General features: G+C 33.5%; 1 pseudogene; it reads right to left on the bottom strand.

Annotated features, from left to right (window-relative positions):
* Nucleotides 1-24,508, bottom strand: part of LOC149156292 (uncharacterized) — a 47,246-nt pseudogene extending 22,738 nt beyond the window's left edge.
* Between the last annotated feature and the right edge of the window lie 941 nt (nucleotides 24,509-25,449).

Here is a 25,449-nt window from a genome sequence, read left to right as displayed (position 1 = left end):
AAATCTATTACTAATTTATGTTTATGATTGTTAATTAAATCTATTGCTTTAAGGAGGATATTACATAATTGATGATTTTATTATTTGTTTATTTTTATTTTTTTTTAAGTTTTTTAAGGGAATATAGTTAATTATTGGCTTTTAAGGTTTCAAGTAACGGTTTCCAGGTGTTGCTTAGTTTTAATCCATTGTCCCGGTTCGGGTTATTCTTCATTTTTTCTATTTCAATGGCTTCCTTGATTTTCTTTTTGAGACAGTGGTCTTATTTTCTAACTAGTTTGACGTCTTCTATGCAGATGTAATGAGAGGAAGAATGAAAATGTTTAGTTAAGGCTGATTCAGAGGTCCTTTCTCTTCTTAAGTCAGCAGTGTGTTCTTTAATTCTAATATTAAGAGACCTACATGTTTCGTCTATGTATTCCTTACCGAATGAGCAAGGAATCACATAAACACCTTTTTGAAGTTTAGGGTTTATGGGATCCTTGAAAGAGTTGAATAATTGTCTAATGGTATTAGCAGGGGTGAATGCTACATTAATGTTATGTTTATTAAGAATTTTAGAGATTTTATGAGTGGTGCCTTTTATGTATGGAAGGGAGACTTGAGGAGTGGATAAATTTTGACTTTTAATATCATTGTTAATCTTGTTTAGGGATAGGTGCATATCTTTCTTGATGGTATTTCTATTGTAGCCATTTAGTTCAAACACCTTGTGAAGATGGTTAAGCTCATCATTTAGATGGTCCGCATCAGATATTCTGGCCGCCCTAGTAGTTAAGGTCCTAATGATGCCAATCTTCTGTTTAGGGTGGTGATGGGAATTTGCGTGAAGATAGCTTTCTGTATGGGTTTTCTTTCTGTAGACTTGGAAACCAAGAGACCCATCTCTTTTAGTTAGAAGGATATCGAGAAAGGGAAGTTGGTTGTTGCTTTCAATTTCAATAGTGAATTTTATATGGTCAGAGAAGCTATTTAAGTGATTGAGGAATAGGTCAAGTTTTTCTTTTCCATGACTCCACTTGGAAAAATATGTCGTCAAAAATCCTTTTCCATTCTTCGGGGGTGTATGGAAATGACCTAAGAGCTGTCTGTTCAAAGTGCTCCATAAAGATGTTGGCAATTATGGGGGATAGAGGAGAGCCCATAGCCACACCATGAGTTTGTTCATAAATTTTACCTTTGAAGCTGAAGTAAGAGGATTTCAAGAATAGTTCCAGAAGATCCACAGTTTCTTTACCAGTGATGTTTCTCATGATCTCAATGGCTTCATCAATAGGAATCATGGTATAAAGGGATACAATATCAAAGCTAACCATAAGGTCTTCAACTTTCATTTTTATGTTATTAATCCATTGAACAAACAAATAGGAGTCTTTAATATAAGAAGGGGTATTGCCAGACAGGGGTCTGAGTTTTTTGGCTAGGTGTTTTGCCAAAAGGTAAGTAGGGGAACCTATGGTATTAACTATAGGTCTGAGATGAATGTTAGGTTAAAGATGAAGACCTTATGGTTAGCTAGTTTTTTGGCTAGGTGTTTTTCCAAAAGGTAAGTAGGGGAACCTATGATATTAACTATAGGTCTGAGAGGAATGTTAGGTTAAAGATGAAGACCTTATGGTTAGCTTTGATTAAACCTGGGACGATGGATTAAAACTAAGCAACATCTGGAAACCGTTACTTGAAACCTTAAAAACGAATAATTAACTATATTCCCTTAAAAAACTTAAATAAACAAATAATAAAATCATCAATTATGTAATATTCTCCGTAAAACAATAGATTTAATTAACAATCATAAACATAAATTAGTAATAGATTTCTTCACATATAATCATTTGATATCATTAAAAAAATAACTAATAAAATGCATATAGGTGTAATTACTCAAAAATTAATAATAATAATAATAATAATAAACTCTAGAAATTATAGATAAATAACTCACTAAAACCAAAAAAATAAAAAATAAATAAATAAATAAAATATATAAAAAAAATTAATTAAGAACATAAAACAAATTAATCAAATAAATAAATAATTAAACAAAGAAATAAGTACATTAAATTAAATTAATAAACTTATTAAATAATAATAATAATAATAGTAAATAATAAATTTGTTAATTAATCTATTCGTTTAATTAACTATTAAAAATTAGTAAATTAATAAAACATAGTAATTAATCCATCAAAAAATTCATAAAAGTATTAAACCTAATAATTAATTCAAGAAATAAAAAAATAAGTAATTAATTTATCCGTGTAAACTTATTAATTAATGAATTAATTAATCAAATTAATAAATTAATAATGTAAATAAATGAATAAACATATTAATAAAGAATACATAATTAAATTAATTAATTTGATTAATCAAACAAATTAATTTATTATTTAAACAAATTAATGAATCAATTGAACCAATTATTTAAAATAGAATTAATAAACATATAATTAATTCTATAAATAATAAAATTATTCGATTAAGTTATCCCCTTGAATAAATAAATTAATTAATTAATAATAATAATAATAATAATAATAAATAATTTAATTAATTAATTAATTAAAAAGATAGAGCAGACCTATTTTCTTATTTTTTTGATTAATAACTTATATATATACCCTAATTATAGCTCTGGATACATCATTAAGATCTTAAGAATATCTATTGATGCATACTCCCGTGATGATGGACTCACTTGGTAGTCCAAAAAGTAGATTCATAAAACTCTACAACAGATCATTAGTCTTCTACCTAAAATTATTCCCACCTGTATGGATTCATTATTTAAGTACCATTGTTGTTTCTCCCTTCAACAGTAGAAGTATTGAATCCGCTAGCATAAACATTCTTCACCAGTGAATCCAATACTGCTGTCTCATAAACATTTCAGGGTTGGTCATTGAATTTAAGGTATAGCAGAGCAAAATACAGGTTGATATAGTTGATTTGTTCATCGAAACTCGCGAACAACAATTCTTCAACATTACAACCATACATTGCAACCATGAAAGCGTGATTCAGTAAACGGACACATTGTATCTAAGGTCCAGGTGGTCCTTTCAACAGTATTAACGGTGGAAGCGATGTTTGCAATTGAAAACCCTGGTAGAAACCCAATTCCAGACGCATAATCTTCGCCGCATTGAGTGTGGCTCCTCTTTTAGATGGCTATTTGGATAGGTAGCATTGACCCGTGGGGTTTTGGATATGAACATACAGTTGTCTCAAACGTAATCCATCAACCACTATTCTGTCATATATCATCGTGCTCAGCATCATCATTCTTATCTTGATTAGTTAATTTACCAATAACTATATTCTCAATACTTGCCGACAATTTACCGTACTTATGTCTGATTGTCGAATATTCGGCAATCCAGATAAAAATGCCAACTTCCCTGAGCTTATCGTTACATCCCTATCACAAGCACCAGCCTAAAAAATCTAATAATAAGGTTGATGGAAAATCAAGTGCGTTTCCCGGGTCTACCTGACGTTAATATTCAACGGAGAGGGGACATAAATATTTGGCGTTAATATTCAACGGAGAGGGGTCATAAATATTTGGTATCAGTCGATTTTCTTGACTCGTTTCTCTTTCTCATGGCAGAGTATAGCGACTGAATGCTCAAGAAGAAAACCAGTGTCACTATCGCAGCGTTTAGTTTTAATGTCTTGTTCTGTTCTGAGGCCAGTCATGCTCTTCTCAGGCCAGGTATGCAGAACGTACGTAAGTTATGATGTTGTCGATTTTTTATGAAATGTATGATAAAAAGTATAAACTTAACATGGATCTGAATTAGTGGTTTGCGGGTTGGAATTTGGAAACAATATTTATTTACGGTTGTCGTGGGTATTACCTAACAATTCGGACGGTATTTTACTATGATAAAAAAAAAGTCAAACAGTATTTTAATATCAGTTTTAATATTGACGCTAACCATTAAATTCCAGTCTAAAATGATTGCACCATATCGTACATGGGTAGAAATCTGGCTTTATGTTTATGATAAATCTTTCACTAAAAATCTGGCTTTAAGTTTGCACGTTACATTCGACTGAAAAATCCTTTAGTCGGTGCCGTGCTACTACTAAATAAACATCCACTTGTGTGAACGCTGAGTAAAGTTTGAAAGTGACCTGACATCAAGAGTTATGTTGTAAGGCTCCTTTGTTTGACAAAGCAGGTCACGTGACGGAGGGCTCTATGCGCACATGTTGCGGGTAGAAGGTAGATAGTGGTTTAAAGAGTTTGCCATGGGTGGTTTTGTTTTTAATATCTATAAGTTACTTTTTATTATAGTTTAGTTTTGTAAACATCGTAATTAGTAAATGTTAATGTGTACGAATAAATTATAAAATAAACTTAAATTTACTTAACAGAAAATTGATTATATATTTATATAATACTTATACATTATTTTTTAATTTATAGAATATAATACCAATCTAAATCTATTTTAATACTGGATCTATCAAGCCCTAAAAGGGATCAAATTTCTAGAGGTGTAAACTTAATTTTTGAGTGCAAAATTCAAGGAAAGACTTGCACCTCAAGAGATTTGATCCCTCTTGGGGCTTGATAGATCGTGTTAAGATGGATCTACCTTGGTTTTAGTCGTGTGCGGTCATACACAATTTTCTGAACATCTAATTATTTTGATAATTTTAAATATGTTAAATATGTGTAAGATTAATTTGGTCAATTTAATTTAAAATTTTCTTAGTTACCTCAGTGCATTGAGATGAGAGAGACTGTCAGTAACTGATGAAAAATGATGAAATACAAATTTTGAATGTAAAGTGTCAATGTAACAATTTTGATAGATAGAAAATGTGAATACTAAGAATATAGTCAATTACAATTCTGTTTTTTTCCATTTTCTCATATTGATTATATGAAAAGAGTAGTTGGAATCATAGATCATTCAAATAAGAGTAGTTGGAATCATAGATCATTCAAATATTTAACTCGAACTACTGTAGTAAACAACTCTGTTGCTCTCTAATATTAATAGTATTTTTCTCCAAAGTCAATTACTGTCACTTATGGAGTGTTCAACCCCAAATCATTTTCAATGGTAGTTTTTTCTATTACCGTGTTTGAATGTAAAGTAATTAACAATGTTGAATGATGGAAAATGAGAATAATAAGAATGTACCCAATTATAAATTCAAGTAAGAAAACATTTTATTTAGGATGAAAATTCAAGCATTGTATTTATGGTTGAATAATTTTTATGTGCTTAAACTGAGAGAGTGTGTATATGTTTTGGGGGTGAGAATGAGAGACAAGGGGAGATAAAGATATAGATGGGGGGAGGTAAGAAGAGAGAGGCAAAGATAGTGCGTATGTCTTGGGGTGAGAAGGAGAGACAAGGGGAGATAAGGATATAGATGAGGGGAGAGGTAAGAAGAGAGAGGCAAAGACAGGGAGGGAGGAAGAGATATCGATATGAAGAGAGAAATGTTAGAGAGAGAGAGAAGGGGAAGAAAGAGAGAGGGAGGGGAAAGGGAGGAAGGGAGAGATAGATAGATAGACATGGAGAGAGAATGTGTATGTTTATGGGTTGAGATAAAGAGATAGAGAAGGAGAGACAATGGGAGATATAGATATAGATGGAGGAGGTAGAGATGTGATTACATTGAAATCAATGCACACTATTAATATAATTATATTGAAATTAATGTACATCATACATCTTATTGCATCAAATCAGAAATCAACATCTAAACTAAAATCAATGCATCCAGTGAAAATAATCAAATAGGATTAGAATGAACATCTAAATTGAAATCAATGTGTCTAGTGCAAGCAATCAAATAGGATTATAAATCAATATCTACACCAAAACCAATGCATATAATGCAGGCAATCAAATATGAGTAGATATCAACATGTACACTGAAATCAATGCATCTAGTGTAAGGTATTACATACAATTAGAAATCGACATCTACACTGAAATCAATGCATCTAGTACAAGCGATCAAATTGGATTAGAAGTCAATATCTACACTGAAACCAATGCATCATGTGCAAGAAATCACATAGGAGTAGAAATCAACATTGACACTGAAATCAGTGCATCTAGTGTAAGGTATTAAATAGAATTATATATCAACATCTACACTAAAATTAATGCATATATTGCATGTGATCAAATAAGATTAGATATAAACAACTACATTGAAATCAATACATCTATTTTAGTGAAAATCTAAAATATTCATGACTTTCTAGATCTAACTTCTATGTCTGTATTTTTCTCTCTGAGACTCTTTCTTCTTCCCTCCTCCTCTCCTTCTCTCTCTTCCCCTCCCTCTCTCCCCCGTCTCAGTCTATCTGCCTCTCCCTAACTTTCTCTATCTTTATCTTCTTTCCTCTCACCCCCGCCATCTATATTTATACCTCCCTCCATCTCTCCTTATTTGTCTCTCTATCTCAACCCCATAAACATATGCCATTCTTTCTCTCTTTCTCCCCATATCTATCTATCTATATATATCTTTCTCTCCCTCTTCCTTTCCTCTCTCTCTCTCTCTCTCTCTCTCTCTTACACACACACACACACACAGATACTGACTCTCCATCTCTCCCTTGCCACTCCCTTTCCACCTTTCTTTCTCTATGTCTTTCTTCCCCTTCCAACTCCATCTGTCTCTCCCCCTCTCTCTCTCCTCTCTATCAAGTACTCTCTCTTTTTCCTTCATCTGTCTCCCCTTCTCTCCCACCCCCTCTGTCTTTGCCCCCATCATACACACACTCTCTCTCCACCCTCCAACTATGTCACGTTCTCCCTCCCTCTGTCCTTCTCTCTTTCCCTCTCTCTCCTCCCTCCATATACATGTCTCCCTGTCTCTCTCTTCCCCTTCTTTCCCAATATTTATCCTCTCCTTTTCTCTCTCTTCCCCTTCTTTCCCTATCTTTATCCTCTCCTTTTCTCTCTCTTCCCTCGTCTTCTTTCTCCCTCATTCCATCTTCATCTCTCCATTGTCACTCCCTCCCTTTCCCCCTCCAAATACATCTCTCTCCCTCCCTCTCTCGCCCTACTCTCTCTTTTCCTTTCTCTCTCTCACTATGTCTCTCACCTCTATGTCTCCCTCCCACACTCCATTCCCCCATCCATCTCATTCTCTTTCTTAAATATGATCTCATTGTGTTGTATTTAACAAAGTATTTAAATTAATAAAAAAACATAATTGGTTGTAAAATATTAAACCTATATTTTGGATCAATCATGTTAAAGAAAATACAATAATAAAAGATTAAAAGAATCATCCACTATCCTTCCTCTATCATTGTTAATCACTTTTCTTTCTCACTTTTCTTGGATCCTTGGTTAAGATGCGTCTATCCTAGTTCTTTATAATAGTATTTATATTATATAAATTTCACATATGTATAAATAAAAGTATTCTCATTTTTTAATTTATTAAAACCTCCATTTAATCTCTATGAAAATATTGTTAGTAGTCATGAGGATGGAGGGTTTAGATATACCTCAGAAGTAATAATAAACTTTTTTCTCTTAGATTGAATTAAAAAATGTTATAAAATTAAATTAAAATAAAATGTTTGTAAATTGTTTTTACTTTCAAATAAGTATTGCTCATGGTATTGGCTCATGGTATTGTAATAATTAAAAGTCTAGATCCATAACATAATAATCAAAAGTTTAGATGACCCATGGTATTCATAAACCATGGTAGTAGCTCATGGAATTATAGTTTTCTTCCCTCCTCTCCCTCTCTATCTTTCTCTTTTGGGCATTGGCCCATGGTATTGTAAGAAAGCCTACTTAGAAGTTAATAATATCCATGGTAAATAGTCATGATTAAAAATCTTGTCATATCATAAATATTAAGTTTTTATAAGCTTATTAATTAAATTTATAGATGGAACACATCTATATTAAGTGGTACAAATATGTTGATCACATAAAATATAATATTACAATATTATATGTTACCCAATATTTATAACCACCCCCACCTAATAAATAGTGGCCATGGGTGGGGATAAATACTAATTAAAATCTAATATTATTAAATTTTACCTAATATTTCAGGTGAGACCCCACCCTAAATATTACATTCTACTCAATATTTCCCCTCACTCCTACTAATTTTTACATTCTACTCAATATTTCCCCTCACTCCTGCTAATTTTATTGAGCACCTTCCATTGTATCGAGTTTACCTTCCTACAATCGAAAACCTGAATTCAACGAAATATAAATTTACCTGATTATTATTACTAGCATTTGCACCAAATGTTGCAAAGGAGATGTCATAAGGCATAAATTGAGGAACAATCAAGGCATAAATTGAGGAATAATCACGACATGGGAATGGGAAAATCTAACTTGCAATTTTTTTGACATGATGAATATAATGGACTTTGCTAATAAATATCTAAGCTATTTAGGTTGTCAAATGATTCATGATGCTGATATTAAGATATTTACATGTTTCTAGATGATAAAGATATAATAATAAAATACAACTTTTTGTAGTTGTCTTTATCACATTATGTAGATATATATTTTCTAGTGGGAAAGCATAATAAGAGAGTGCAAGCCTCACTTATGGTTGTCCTTATTACATTATGTATATTATGATGTGAATCATATATATTTTCCAGTAACAAAAATAATAAGAAACTGCAAGCCTCACTAACTCCCTTTGAAAAACAAAACCAAAACGAATATTATATTAGGCAATTGCACTTTCTCCAAATATTTATTCTTCAAGCATAACTTTCTACACTCGCTATCCTGCAAGAATCAATTGGTGTAATCATAAAAAAACTCCATCCATTATCTTACCACCTGAGAACCATCATGTGCGTTTGTGAGCCATCAAAGATGTGGTGTAGTTATTTTAAAGCTAAGCCTCTGCAAAGTATTACTACGGTTCAATCATTAATACATCTCCAAGTCAAGATAATAGCGTTGTAGGTTAAAGATGAAAGCATTTTACAATTATAGGATATAAGATGGTCAGTGATTATGAGGGCAACATGTATGCTATAAAAGTAATTTTTATTTTGATGTACTCTAGTAGAGTTCAGAATTCTTTTAATCTAGATGTATCATGTACTGACAGTTTTGGATGATATTTGGTATAACAAATTATTTTTCTTAAGCTATTTTGGAGGTTACTCTCTTCATAAGTGTTCCTCAGGAGGGGTTTTTTAGCAATTTGAACAGTCAATGTTGTATACCGTATCACTAAGTATGATTTTTTTTTCTTAGTTTTTCTTCTGGAATTGAGTTGTTATTGTTGAATTGAATTTATTCTGAAAAATATGAATAGTCAAGGTTGTATACCGTATCACTAAGTATGATTTTTTTTCTTAGTTTTTCTTCTGGAATTGAGTTGTTATTGCTGAATTGAATTTATGCTCAAAAATATCAGAAAAGGACTGAATTTTTTACCCTTTCAAGATTATCAAATTCTAGAATATTCCCAAAATCTGCAATCTACATAGAATGCCTAACTTTTCTAAGAATGTTCAAGATTGAATATCATTCAATCAAAATACAACAATTTTTTTTTTTTTTCACAATGCTGACAGTAACACTGTGAGTGTTTATGTACAGTGTTCTTTCTTTTTCAGCAAGCAAATAGATTTAATGTTAAATACATCATACTGTGAAATGTTGCTATCAAAATCAGCAGAATCAAGATCATGCAAGACTAGATATAAAGAAAATTTTGATTTGATATTAATCTAATTTTTATATTGGATGGAAAAATAATATACTCAACTATAAAATACTCCTATCAAGATCATGTATAGTGTTCTTTCTTTTTCAGCATGCAAATAGCTGTAATGTTAAATACATCATACTGTAAAATGCTGCTATCAAAATCAGCAAAATCAAGATCATGCAAGACTAGATATAAAGTAAATTTTGATTTGATATTAATCCAATTTTTATATTGGATGGAAAAATAATATGCTCAACTATAAAATACTCCTACCAAGATCATGTACAGTGTTCTTTCTTTTTCAACAAGCAAATAGCTTTAATGTTAAATACATCATACTATAAAATGCTGCTATCAAAATCAGCAGAATCAAGATCATGCAAGACTAGATATAAAGTAAATTTTGATTTGATATTAATCTAATTTTTATATTGGATGGAAAGATAATATACTCAACTATAAAATACTCCTATCAAGATCATAGAGACTAAATATCAACTGAAAATGCTGCTATCAAAATCATATCGACATACTAGACTGTCACACTCATTCCACTATAGATATCAACAGACTAAACTATCATATTCATTCCACTGTTATCAACAGACTAATCTATCATACTCATTCCACGTACTCATCCCACTGTTTTTCACTATACCATCACATTCATTCCACTGATTTGCATGAGACTAGTCTATCACACACATTCCACATTTCACTATTTTAAATAAGAACAAATTTTGACTTGATCGTATGTAGTTTGCAAATGAAAAATGGATAAAAACGAGTAAATTGTAAAATCTATAAAATATATTAAAACCTACAAACTACACAAAAATACCATTAACCAATGTAAAATAAAATCTAAAACCCAACACCACCTTTGAGGCAATTTTTAAATCCAAATCCCACCCCACCCTGGACCCTTTCTATCCCTCCTAGACATATTACTATCCCTCCTCTAACTAAAACTATATCTAGGCAAAGCCCTCCTACCCTTTCTATCCCTCCTAGACATACAACTATCCCTCCTCTAACTAAAACCATATCTAGAGAAAGCCCTCGTATATCTCTTGCAACAAAAGCTAAACACAGAAAAAATGGTTGTAAGAACTAACTTCAATTAAAATAATTAATTAATGGTCTAGTGTCACCAAGAAAAAGTATAGTTGTGAAAATGTTGAAATGGAATGTTGCCTCCTCTTCCCCATTGAAATGGAATGTAATCATAGAAAGTAGTGAAATGAACACTCAGACCCAGGCTTGCCACCGACATCTGTCCACTCAAGAGTTGGAAGCCATATAATCTAGTACTAAAGAAGGGAAATTCGAGACTATGTTATGGACAACAAAGGAAGTGGGTTCACTGCCAATGCATTTCCTACCAAAGCCATGGTGAATTCAAATTCCAATAACACAGATGTTTTCCAAGTGTTGACATTCAGAGGTAATTTTCTGCACATCAGAACCTTATCATTTATGGTTGGTTCTGCAAATTTGATTTTCTCTATTGTTTGGGCTCTGCTTGTATTTGAAGGAGGTACTATTGAATGGTATGATAACTCCATGCAACCCTATGAAGCTAGAGTTTCTGTGATAATGACGACCACTCTTATTGCTTTGGGCATGGGTTGCTCGGATTTGATGTTACAAAAACCTGCTGCTTTAGCTACTGGCACATTTATGTCAAAGTCTTGAGTTTGAGAGATATGTTCTAAGCTCCCATCATTGTTTGCCTTGGGATCAATTTCCCGTGTTGAGTGATTGGTAGAGTTGAAATTCACAAATTCATGGCGTTGGTCTTCAGGGGAGTCGGTGGTGGAAGTCTCCCTCTTGCAACAAAAGCTAAACACAGAAAAAATGGTTGTAAGAACTAACTTCAATTTAAAATAAATAAATAATTGATGGTCTAGTGTCACGAAGCAAAAGTACATTTGTGGAAATATGAATGGAATTCTGCCTCCTCTTCCCCATTGAAATCCAATGTAATCACAGAAAGTAGTGAAATGAACACTCACACCCAGGCTTGCCACCGACACCCGTCCACTCAAGAGTTGGAAGGCATATAATCTAGTACTAAAGAAGGGAAATTCGAGACTATGTTGTGGACAACAAAGGAAGTGGATTCACTACCAACGCATTTAAAACCAAAGCCATGGTGAAGTCAAATTCCAATAACACGGATGTTTGGCAAGTGTTGACATTCAGAGGTAATTTTCTAGACATCTGAACCTTATCGTTTATGGTTGGTTCTGCAAATTTGATTTGCTCTATTATTTGCACTCTGCTTCTTATATTTGAAGGAGGTACTATTGAATGGTATGATAACTCCATGCAACCCTCTAAAGCTAGAGTCACTGTGATAATAACAGCCATTCTTATTTCTTTGGTCATGGGTTGCTCAGATTTGATGTTACAAAAACCAGCCGCTTCAGCTACTGGCACATTTATGTCAGAGTCCTGATTTTGAGAGATATGTTCTAAGCTCCCATCGTTATTTTCCTTCGGATCAATTTCCTGTGCAGAGTGATTGGTAGAGCTGAAACTCACAAATTCCTGCCAGTGGTATTTATGGGAGTTGGTGGTGGAAGTCATAGAAACATTAACTATCTTAATGGATTCGACCTCACATTCAAATGTGGCAGAGTTTTGAAGAACAACTTTGACACCATGGATTCAACACGATGAATTTAACACCATGGAAAATCTCTGGGCTCTGATCATGGAGAGTTGGACGATTCAAAATTTATTAATTAACTCAAAATTAATTAATTAATCAAGTGATTAACTATGGAAGTGAAGTGATTCAGCAGAGTTCTTACTACTGGAATTGTGAAGTGATTCAACAGAGTTCTTACTACTATAATTGTGAAGTGATTCTACAGAGGTTTGTGAAGTGATTCAACAGAGTTCAAAGTTATTGATTCAACAAAGTTCAAAATTAGTGAAGTGATTCAACAGAGTTCTGACTACTCGAATGATGAAGTGATTTAGTAGAGTTGCTACTCAAATTCTGAAGTGATTCAGCAGAGTTATTTCAAATTTTGAAGTGATTCAGTAGAGTTATTCTAGGCCTTGGGATCCTAGGCAACTTATTATGGACAGGTTAGACGTCCCAGGAAACGTATTCTGGACAAGTTAGACCAAAACGTCTAACCGTACCCATTTTGGAAACTCCAAAATGTTTCAGCTCTTTATGCAACTGAGTTTATATACAAAATTACAGACTACAAACATAGGGAATGAGACTTTTTTCCTTTACATAAGATTTCATTAGATAATGCATTCTACAAACTCCTCTCACATACTCAACTGCATGACTGCCCTATTCAAGAAGCCAGCTATTCCAATAAGCATGTGAATGAAAATCACCTATACAATTTACCAATTACAACAACAACCAACCAACAAAAAAAAAATGTACTCAACAGACTAAGGCAACAAACTGGTCAAGTAATAATCCTAAAAAGGGCCAATATACTGGGACTCTCCATTCAACTAGGTATTACCACCTATATTTGATCCTAATTTAAGTATATTTCCAGTAACAATTCACCAAATAGTAGTCAGCCTTTGTGATGAAACAATATCACCAAAAGTTCAAACTAAGCATGTTACCAATAAAACTGTTGGCTAAACCTATAAACAATCGTAATCATCCACTTCTACTTGCCTTCTTAGTATTAGGCCTTTACCAACGGGTGTGTGGTTAAGTTGTTTCTCATCTTTTGTCAGCTACCAGGTTTGACAGAAAATAATTGCAAATTTCCTGCCTCCACTATCTAACAGATTTGCTAATTTCTGAATCATTCAAAACTTGAACAGGGCCAATATATTGAAATAACACCATTGAACTAAGAACATGAGAGCCTTATAACTTGTGCCTCCATTTATAAGCTATCTTAACTAAGCCATTTCTTTTGGTAATCCAAATAACAAAAAAACCATTCCATTTCTTGCCTTTAAAACAGATATTTTCACCCAACAACTTCTAGTGCCACGCAGAGGTAGATTCATTGACTTTTACCATTCACACCAGTCTTGGTATGTAGAGGTAGATTCATTGATTTTTACCATTCACACCAGTCATGGCATGTAGAGGAAGAACAATGGACTTCTACAATTCACACATCTTCACTCAACTGACTTAACAGTATCCTCCTCAAAGAGGTGATTTAAGGAGTTTCTGAGATCACCATGTTGTCATTGGGCCATTGTGAGTGAAATCATTAATGGATAGACAAAAATGATGGAAAATTCATAATGGACCAGTTCAAACCTCCTAAGCCACTGTCAGGCTTTCGGCCTTGGGCTTTAACAACTCAATGAAAATCAAAACAAAGACAGAAGGGGACAATATTAATATAGAAATTTGAAAAGCACAGTAACCTTCAATTGGCGATCCCCACCCACCAACCTTCAATTGTCCAATTTTATTATTGCAGGACCCCAAAATTCCATCTAACATACACCCCTCTCTTGGGGGCAGGAGAGCTGATCCATCAACCCTTCATGTATGTGTGAGTCTAAATAAATCTAGATTGTGCACTGGGTTCATTGAATATGGACATCAACACAAAGATGTCTGCAACATAGCCTCGAAGTGAATACCTCGGCTTTAGACAGATCTTTTCTAGTACACATCAAATATCTCAATTTAAAATCAAAACACCAAACATAGGCGATCTCAATCTTGCTTAGAATTCCAAATAAAGTTCTAAAAATAGTTATAAACCAGTAAAACTACCTGATCAAACCAAACAGAAAAACCGAATTATCTTATGATTCTTTTGTGCAGAAATTAAGATAAAGCATACGAACATCATCCACTTCTACCTCCCTTCTTAGTATTAGGCCTTTACCAATAGATGTGTGATTAAGTTGTTTCTCATCTTTTATCAGCTACCAGGTTTGGCAGAAAAGAAGTGAAAACTTCCTGCCTCCACTATCTAACAGATCTACTAATTTTTGAATCATTCAATAATTTAATAGGACCAATATATTGAAATAACACCATTGAACTAAGAACATGAGAGCCTCAGAACTTGTGCATCCATTTATAAGCTATCTTAACTAAGCCATTTCTTTTGGCAATCCAAATAACAAAAAAACCATTCCATTTCTTGCCTTTAAAACAAATATCCAACAACTTCTAGTGGCACGCAGAGGCAGATTCATTGACTTTTACCATTCATGCCAGTCTTGGTATGCAGAGGCAGATTTATTGATTTTTACCACTCACACCAGTCTTGGCATGTAGAGGAAGAACAATGGACTTCTACAATTCACACATCTTCACTCAAGTGACTTTGCAGTATCTTCCCTGAAGAGGTGATTTAAGGAGTTGTCGAGATCACCATGTTGTCATTGTGCCGTTGTGAGTGACTGTGGGGCATTATTGAATGTCGTGGCAGTGACAGAGCTTGTAGAAGCCTATGAGGCAGTCAAGGAAGAGGCCATGGCAAAGGAATCCAAGGACAACCCAATTCAGATGTGCAGCAGCTTAAGCTACCCAAATGCTCAAAATTCAAGCTTTGCGTCTGTGACTACCTATAACAAATAGACTACAACGTTCATATATATTCTAAGGTTAATAAGATTTGAAAGGCCCTTACAATTATATCCAAATGATCCAGTTTGTTAAGAAGAGGAAAAGGTGTGGAAGCCACATGAGAAGACACTAGCTCTCCCCTTTGCTTTATGATGCTGGTTCCATTTCCATTCATAGCCTTATTACTTTCCTTTTCAATTGACTCATATCTCATTTGTTCACTACCTTTCTTACTATAAATCTTTCCACAGCTTGAGTCAGACTGTTCAGTTTCAAGAGCGCACCAGCTGCTTCAGCTACTGGCACATTTATATCAGTCCCGATTTTGAAAGATATGTTCAGAGAAATGTGGATGCCTAGACCTCTGCAGATGCATTGTATTAGACTTCACAACGACAGAGGTCATAAACCTTCTTGCTCTTAGGATGTCGAGAAACGACTGCCTCATTCCTAGTGCCTACTCCCATGTCTGAATTGCATGGAAAAAGGCTATCATGGCTACAACCAGGAAGTGGACCTGTTGCTTCGAGAGGAACCAGAGGACAGATTGTCAGAGGACGTGATACATGTGGAATTCTGTGTTACTTAAGTTTTTGAAACTCTGAATCATATTCTTTGGAGATCCATGCAAGAAGACCTAATTTGCATCTGCATTCCAATGCATTTCCCTGATGACTGGACAAAGGTACTCATCAGATCTTTGAAGTCTAAATATAAAGAATAAAGGAGTCACAGTCATGGTAGACGATGTCCTGGAAAATTTCATGGCTTAGTTTGGAGGAGCACCTTTCTTGGAACTAGAAGAATACAAACAAAATTACACTAAACACTGTAATAAACGATTCCCCATACATACCGAGTTGTTCCTCAGGCTGTGAAGTAATGAACAGGCTTAGGAATAGGGTTAGGGTTAGATGCACCCAGCCGAGCCAAGGAATAGCCAACCAGTGAAGAGAGTTGAAAGAATTGCAAATAAGATTATGGTTATAATAGTGTAAATCAAGAATTAGTTCATGGACAGTTAGTAGTATCTAATGGTAGAAACACATTTAATTGTCTAACAATGGATTTGATGGTCAAGATTGTGATAGAAAGGCAGTCTAGGGAGTTGATTTCAGAGGGAAACACCTTACGACTTAATTACAAAAATCACACAACCGACAAATTCTACTAATTTTTACATTCTACTCAATATTTCCCTCACTCCTACTAATTTTATTGAGTACCTTCCATTATATTGAGTTTACCTTCCTACAACCGAAAACCTGAATGCAACGAAATATAAATTTTCTTGATTACTATTATTACAGAAATAACACAACAGAAAATGCCATGAAATATAAATTTGCTTGGTTAGTATTATTACAGAAATCACACAACGGAAAACCTAAATACTAGGAAATTTACCTTGTTATTACACAACATAGTACATGATATGCCCAATTGAATACTCTGCTTCCTTTACCTAATTTTCCTTGTTATTCAATGAATAAGATAATTGATCTCCTTTTAAATGGTGTATATATAGTTTTCAAAATTGAGTTTGTTAATATTAGTCGACACATCTTTTATTTTAATTAAGTTTTTTTATCTTAAATTAAAGCGACACATGTCTTTAGCATATATAATATATATTAGCCGACACATATATAGTAACGCATATATCTTTAGCATATACAATATATATTAGCAGACACATATATCTTTTTTAATACTTTTCTTTAGTGTAACTCTACGTTAAGTGACAACATCTCCTTCATATTTATTAATTTTTTTTTAATCTAACGTTATGTTATGTGACACCATCTCCTTGATATTTTTTAATGTAACATTATGTTTTGTGACAACATCTCCCTCATATATTCGTCTGTAGAGTGTCAGGGAAAAAATAATATAAAAATTTTGAATATCATATATATATATATATATATATATATATATATAATATCTTTTTAAATATATATAAAAAATAATTTATATTTTTTATAATTTTATATATATTTAATATTAATAAAATTAAAATTAAAATTAATGAATACATGATCAATATTTGTTTTAATAGGTTAACATCCAAGAGGATTTGAGCCAACACCCTATCAAAATTTTCATTCACATTATTGTCGATTCTAAAGACAACGTCTAGATTGTGAAGAGACCAGTGCCAAGTACATATGAATCTGGTGCATATCTCACCATTCTTCAAAGGATTTAAAACACCATTTACAATATTTCTTACAAATTGAAAATAGTTGGTTCAAACAACTTAGGAAATACACAACCCATGAGTTCTTTATACATAAGTGGTATATAGTGATATAAAGTATCAACCAACGAAGGCCAAAATCACCCAAGGACTTACAACTCATTTCCTTTAATGTGAATGTGACAACAGAAGAAATAATAGAATAAACCCATCATATAGAGCTCGAGATATCAAGTATTCTACACTTATATGGATTTAGAAACAAATGACTGTTATGGAATAGTAATGGATGCTAAGATTCACAGAATGCATTTAAAGATCTAGTTTTCAAAAATTCAGAAAGGCATTTTCATTAACATCTTAATTCAAATGAATCTGCATAAGGAAGGAAACATGTCTCGCAACTACATAATGAAAAATCCAAGAAGAACATAAACATTTATGAAATTACAAAAGAGAAGAGACATACTATAATCCTGGAATGAAGGAATCACCATTGATATGCATTAATATTTTGAATAAAGCATACAATAAAAGAAAAAGAGCGCTCTAAAAAATAACACAGAGTTTCATTCCAAAATCATGAACCTTTCATTTCTTCATAAAAATCACATATATAGGCCTCTTTGGACAAAGATAGGTCATTAGAGAGATATTATTTCATGATTCAGTTGATTATGTCAAAAATAGCTTGAGACTTCAATGTTTGCACATGCACAGCTGTTTCAACTAAAATGTACTCATTATAACTCATCAAAGTAAAAAAAACAAAGTAAAGATAACATAAGAATAGTCTAAAATGTGAAACCTTGGCATGATCCATAGAATCTTCAAGAGTGGTTGGATGATGAAGCTTGGTGAGGCGCATGCAGAGCCTGAGGACGAACCATTTGCATGATAGGTGGATTACCGAATTGTTTACATCTTTCCCATAAGGTTTGACGAGGTTGAGGAGCATAGCTAAACCTTTTATAGTTGATCTTGAAATCAATTACCCCTAAGTAGTCCAACTTGTGGTGAAACAGACTCCTAACCATCCCGAGTAATTGAAATTCCTTCTTTAAGAAATTTACGCCGATTGTTCCTTTTAGAGTAGTTGTTTTCTGATGAGATGACCTTGCCTTACTCTTTGCTTCTATCATCTTCTGATTATACTGCTCATGTGGAAACAATTCCCCACAAGGTCCCCAAGGGTTAGGTAACCTAGCCTGCAGGATCCTATCGAACTCTTCATTGAAAGCAGCCATGTCCTGCAACTTCATGAAGCTCTGCTCCGCTTTGACTCAGGCTTCTTCTTCTGGATTCAGAACCCTAACCATTTTATTTATGTGATCCTCCACTATATTGACACCCCTTGTTGACTCAGTAGCCCTCTCTGATGATTTTCCCATGCTGACTAAGGACTTCATCTCCATCTTTGTATTAAGAGGTTGTGAGTCAAAGTTAGCTTTTCATTCAATTTCAGGCTTAGGTTCATGCACAAAATCCGAAGCTTTAATTTTTTCTCTCCTTCGGGAAATGACGCCTTGGGGATTGTAGTGGCAAGTGTCACCATTTTCTAGCTCCATGGATTCTAGTAAGGCCTCAACTATTTTAAAAGCCTTCCTTGTGTTTACCAAAATAGGGTCTACTGTTTGTCCCATTTTCAAGATGTAACCATTCTTTTTTGGTACCAAATGAAGCAGGTCTACACTCAGGATTTGTCGGATGAACTCAAGTTCAAAGAACCTCATTGGCATGAGTACTGGAAAATGATATGGACGAAGTTGACAACCGTAAACTCGTATTTCTAGGTAATCCTCATAGAGGTACTAGTCCCCTATCATGGCATATTTTCTGAGTTGGAGGAAGTCCTTCTGCTGCAGAAAGATTCTGAGAGTAGGTTTTCCATGAATAATACGGTAAGCAATAGCCATGAAAGTTGATATAAATTGGGAATACCCACCTAAGCAAGGCCTCTTCCTCACTGAGACATTCCAGTCAAAGACATAATTTTTTTGTTTGTTGGGAGAGGATACTTGGAGATCCAAACATTGGAACTCTTCGACATGAGTATATAGGAATAGGTAAAATAGAAGGGAATAGTAACGAAAGTAGGAAGAAGGAGGGAATAAACGAAGTTGAAGGCTTATGGAAGTAGATAGGTATAACAGGATATTAAGTAAACAGTTTGGTTGCTTCATCTTATGCATAAACCCTTAGGTGGCTTTATTTACTATTTGTGAGTCATATTCACCCATTCAGTAGGAAATTGCAGTCAGGATAGGTGGAATGGATTTTTGAGAGAGGGTTATTAGGAACCACTTCTCATAGGGAAGGGATTTACTTTCAAGGGCAATGATTTTGTCTAGGAAAGAGTGTTGCTCCTCAGGGGGAAGTGTAATGAAGTGATGAACTAGGTTGGCATCGATGAATGACTTTACTATGTGGGAAGTGGGAACATTTAACGCCTTTTGGATTAGGGTAGGAGTCATTGTAATTTCTCTCCTCTTCTTATTCTAATCGGCACCATTCTATTGGTTATCAAGGTTTTGTGTTGAACTATTGTGGTGTATCTTTTCTATTATTTAATAGAAGATAAACGCAATTGAGAGTTTCGATCTACGTATTCTCCATTCAAATTTTCCATGATATGTATTTGTAAACCAACAAACATATATCTTCCTTCTTTTACTAGAACTTTCAAATTCTTAGCTACCTAGCGTTTAGGTTATTCTTTCTAGCTGCATAGTTTACTTACCATTGTTAATGAAAATAAAGGGATATAAATATGAAGGGGTATAAAAAATGTTAATCAAAAAATAGATACCTACAATATCTAGTGAAAGTAGGTATTTTTAAATTGGGAAGGTGTATTGAGTTCATATTGGTAGGGAAATAAAGTTATTTTTAGAGGAAATTTCCAATATGTAGTCAAATTAAGGGTATTGTTTAGTATGTCGCGAACACACGTGCTATGTAAGAATTTCATTGAGTGAAGACCCCATGGGTTGTCTTTGGCGCATGTCTTGTTGGGCTGTGGTATATTCCTTCCACGGCTAGCCCACGTAGTTAAATAGGGGGTAGATCTCCCCCTTCGTTGGGCCAATTGCGTAGCGGGGGTGTCACAGCGGGTTTGAGGGGTGCAGGTAACCCCCCTCCATGGGGTCCAGGGCAGCGCCCTTGAAAATTTTGTTTTTTAGACCATATATTAGGTTGGGTAGACCTACCTATGGTTTTGTGCATGTTTTTCGCACATAGTCTTGGATGCGATGGTTTTCGGTCCATGGTTTTGGACGCGATGGTTTTCGGTCCATGGTATTGGATGCTTCGACATGTATAAATATGTATTGTAACATTGAAAGGAACATAATGAAAAGTCAAATTGGTAGTCCCGGTTTTTGGATCCAGGGGAAAATCTCTGTGTATATGTGTTTTATGTGTTATGCTCTCACATTGTTTATTTTCTGTGTTTTAGAATTTGTGTGCAAGTAATTTCTGTACAGGGTTAGAACCTACATGTCTAGTGAGAACTACTTGCCTCAACTCTTCCTTTGCAATGCTCTCTTTCATGGGAAAACTGTGATGTTCTCAATTCAATAGTTGCATTCCTCTCATTATTGGTCATGGCTACCAATGCGTCTTGGGTTGGCTCTACATAGGCGTTGTGAAGTGTATCCCAAGGCTCTTGGGCTTGCAGAAATAGCTTCATTTGTAAAGACCAAAATTCATAATTATTGCCCAACAAAATTAATATTTGTAACAAAACACTAAAAAAACCCATTATTTTAATGTAGCTATATGCCCCTTTTATTTAAATCTCTTTTAAAACTTTAAAAAATATCTCCTTAATTAAAAATGCAACGCTCTCTTTTCTTTTTAACTCTTTACAAATTCAAAATTAAAAAAAGAACACTTTAATACTCTCTTTTCTTTTAACTCGTTACAAATTCGGAAAAAATAAAAAGACACTTTAATAAAATCTTTTTGTTTAAATAACAAATTTCCTTTTTGAAATGGGCTTTCATCCCGTCTTAATATGAAATGGCTTTAAAGGAACTTGTAAAGGGACCGGAATTGGAATGAAACAATTGGATCGAATGAAAGAAAAAACTTGGCTTGAACGAAACAAAAGACTTTGGAGATTTTTAACCAGCCTTGACTTTCAAGCAATACCTTTTTTATAACATATTTTTTTGTCACGGAGCCACGTGAGTTCCAAATTCACGTAAGTAATGATGACTAACGCGAGCTCTTGCAGTGGGGTCGAGCGTTAGTAATGATTACAGCACTAATACGACTTTGGTGCGTTGTATGATGCGTTAGTAACAAGGCTGTTAGGTTGCGTTAATAATCCAGGCTTCAAGGCTGTTAGGGTGCATTACTTTGGCTCCCCTTCACCAATTTAAAAAGAAAATAAAGTCAACTTCCCCTGTGCCTCAAACACAACAAACGATCACTTCGTTTTCACTGACCTTTTGGCTTTCACTTCGTTGGACACAATTGGGTTGTTGATTTCTTTTACAAATTCTCAAATTCTTTTTGCAAATTTTTGGTGTTTTAGCTAGCTTTCCTCGGAGTCTTATGTAACTTGGCTTTGTTACTATGACAAACAACGCAGAGGTAGAAATAGACAGAGAATGAACTCAAAGATTAGGATAGAGCCAACAACTCTTCTCAATATTCAAAATAAGTTAAATAAAATTACATTGAAGATATCAACTATACATAATTACAACAAAACTAAACTATAACTCAACTAAACTTCACTAATATCAAGAAAATCAAAACCAACAATAACACCTAACAAACAATAGAAATAGATATCAACCATACATAATTACAACAAAACTAAACTATAACTCAACTAAACTTCACTAATATCAAGAAAATCAAAACCAACAATAACACCTAACAAACAATAGAAATAAATATAATAATACCTCACAAACAATTATATTAATATCTCAACCACAATTCTATTTTTAAAAATTAAAGATAAACACATTTTTCATACTACAAACAATAAAACTTATTAAAAAAAAACTAATAATCTACCAATCAAATCAATTATATACACATAGTTAGAGTCACTATGAGTCATTTATCGTATCTTTCAGTCAACAAACTATTCAAGTGGAAGTCATATTTTGATATCGTGTAAAGCTCCGTAATATTTTAAAATTCTCGTTGAATGTAAAGTTTCCTCTTTATAATGGAAAAAAAATGTCATGTTACACATAAAAATTTGCAAACACGTGCATGGTTTCGAATTAAACGATATAGAGTGTTTGCAATACTAGCATTTTTTTTTTTTCAAATTTGTTTGAAGTTATAGTAAAAGGCCTATATCAAATTTTAACGTTATATTATTTTTATTTTTATTATTATTAATTTTTGGGTAGGTAAAGCAGGGATTATAGTAATTGAAATGGTGGTTTTAACATTTATTTAAGTTAAATATTATGACAAATAATTTGTTAGTTTTATGAATAATTTTTTTTTTTTAACATGAATTAGTTTGATTGTTTTATTTAGCCTCTTCCCGAGGCGAGGATTATAGTAATTGAAATGGTAGTTTTAACATTTATTTAAGTTAAATATTATGACAAATAATTTGTTAGTTTTATGAATAATTAATTTTTTTTAACATGAATTAGTTTGATTGTTTTATTTGGCCTCTTCACGAGGCGAGAGAGGCTAAAAGCATAGGTTATATTCATCTTTTAGCTTGGCATTTGGAAATTTCACTTCGAAGAGTAAACTAATGCTAGCATTCGCTGAAAACATTAAGCTTCTCTGCCGGTTTCAATATACTTCATGTTCCTATGTCTTATAAACTTGTCTTATATGTTTATAAGAGAAGTTATGTCACACAGACACACCACTACTCGACACCCTAGTTCTCTTTCCTTCTCCAAATATACACAAAAAGAATCAGTAACCAGTAAGTATTCAAGTTCAAACGTCAATTCAATAATCTAATATCTTTTAAGATCAAATGGTGGAGATTTGCTTCCACGACTAAAAATATGGATATTCTCAATTTTATAGGTAGAGATGATAGCAAGTCAACAATCAATCCTTAGCGCATGCACAACATTTGTCTAGCTGTAAAATGGCTACAAGCCTACAAGTACATATCAAATTGGAAAAAAGTTTAAAGTTTCAGTTGAATACTGAGCCAAAACCTTCAAGCAATGGACTTACAAAATGGCTTCCATTTAGTCTAGACTGTATACCTATGAAGCAGCTTCATTGAATAGACCTTCCTCCAACCGACTCACAAAATTGGACGGTTGTTGTTGCCAATATGGATAAATTGATTGTCAATGAAATAATTGCAAGTTAATGAGACGAATGAATATGAAAATTAAACCAATGAACTAAATTTTACTTGCAAAACTATCATCTTAAGAGAATTTAGAGAACCCAAAGACATGAAAAACTTATTGTATAATAATGGACCTCACTCCCTTCATTTATCACACACTTTGAAAACAAGCAATTAAGGTAAGTGTTCTATGGAGTATTCATTCCCTCACACCTAACTTGTTTTGGCTCTTACATGAAACATCTTTGGGAATAAAGAAAGGAAAGCATACAACATACAAGAAAGTTCCAAAGTGTCCAAATTATAACATACATGCTCTAGTCCATGAAATTGAATAAGAATAAATGAAATTGAATAAGAAGAAATCATGTATGGGATAAAAATTGTTCAACCAAGCAATTACCGAGGTACTTGTTGTGCATGACTATAAATGCTTGATGGTTAAGCTAATTTCCCCACCTGAAGCACACTTCCATTTTCTTGAATCAAACACTCATAAATTTTATGAAACAAATTATATAAAACAACAAATTTTGAAATGGAACATAGTTGTTATTGTTGTAAATATGATACTTCCTTTAATCACTTACATCCTCACTATTATATATTTCCACATTGCATATAACTCAGTGTTTGTATGCCATGACCTACGTATACCTCCTAGATTTGATGTTTGAGAGGATGCACTACTCCCATTATGCATTAACCCCTGCATTTGTGTATCTTATACACATGAAAATGATTAAAAATGTACTGATGTAAGGTCAATACAGAAACGGGTATAGGAACAGAACAAGAAATGGGTCTCCTGGTCATTTTTCTGGTAACAAACTATAAATCAACTGTAGTATTGTTGAGAAACAAGTGTTGCAACTCATTTTCCAATGGATCAATTTCAGTTAGCTTATAACAATTTATTCACCTCCATGCCAAACTAGCATAGATCTATGTATGCTAGTTACACAAGGCCACAGAGCATTCCTTTTCGTTTAGTTACATCCAATCTAAGTTCTGCTTCCGACTACCGATGGGAGAAATCTTGGACTTATAGAAAGATGAAATAAGAGGTTTGTAATACGGGAATGGTATATGAAATCCAAATATACTTTCTAAGGCATCTGCTAGGCACAATCTACAGTTTCTCCGGGATAGTTATCTCCAGCACTGCAATAAGCAGTATATTTCATCGTTAAACTAGAAGGGTCATCGACTGAATCTGCAAAGAAAAGCCTTGGGCTCCATTGAGGTTTAGTTGTACAATTCGAGAGTAGGGCTTTCATAACAGTTGTGAACTGTTGTGGCTGATTTCTTTCCGAGTGTTGCAAATAATATCTTCTCCCTCACCATCAATGTTGTTGTGAAAATTATGATTATCATAGTGCAAGATGTAGTCATCTGAATGAATTCAGAAGTGTTGCAACATCCCTGAACAAACTTTTTTTTAGTCATGAATGTGAATTGTTTGCTGTCGGAATCTAAATCTCCCTTTCCCATAAACAGTACTATTGTTCTTTTTCCCTTCAACAGTAGAAGTATTGAATCCGCTGGCATAAACATTCTCCACCAGTGAATCAAATATTGTTGTCTCATAAACATTTCAGAGTTGGTTATTGAATTTAAGGTATAACAGAGAAAAACAGAGGTTGATATAGTTGG

This window comes from Pinus tabuliformis, chromosome 9, assembly GCF_031772625.1.
Source record: "Pinus tabuliformis cultivar Carrire ecotype Pingquan chromosome 9, CPIR1, whole genome shotgun sequence".
NCBI lineage: Eukaryota > Viridiplantae > Streptophyta > Pinopsida > Pinales > Pinaceae > Pinus > Pinus tabuliformis.
This window is presented reverse-complemented; position numbering and strand designations above follow the sequence as displayed.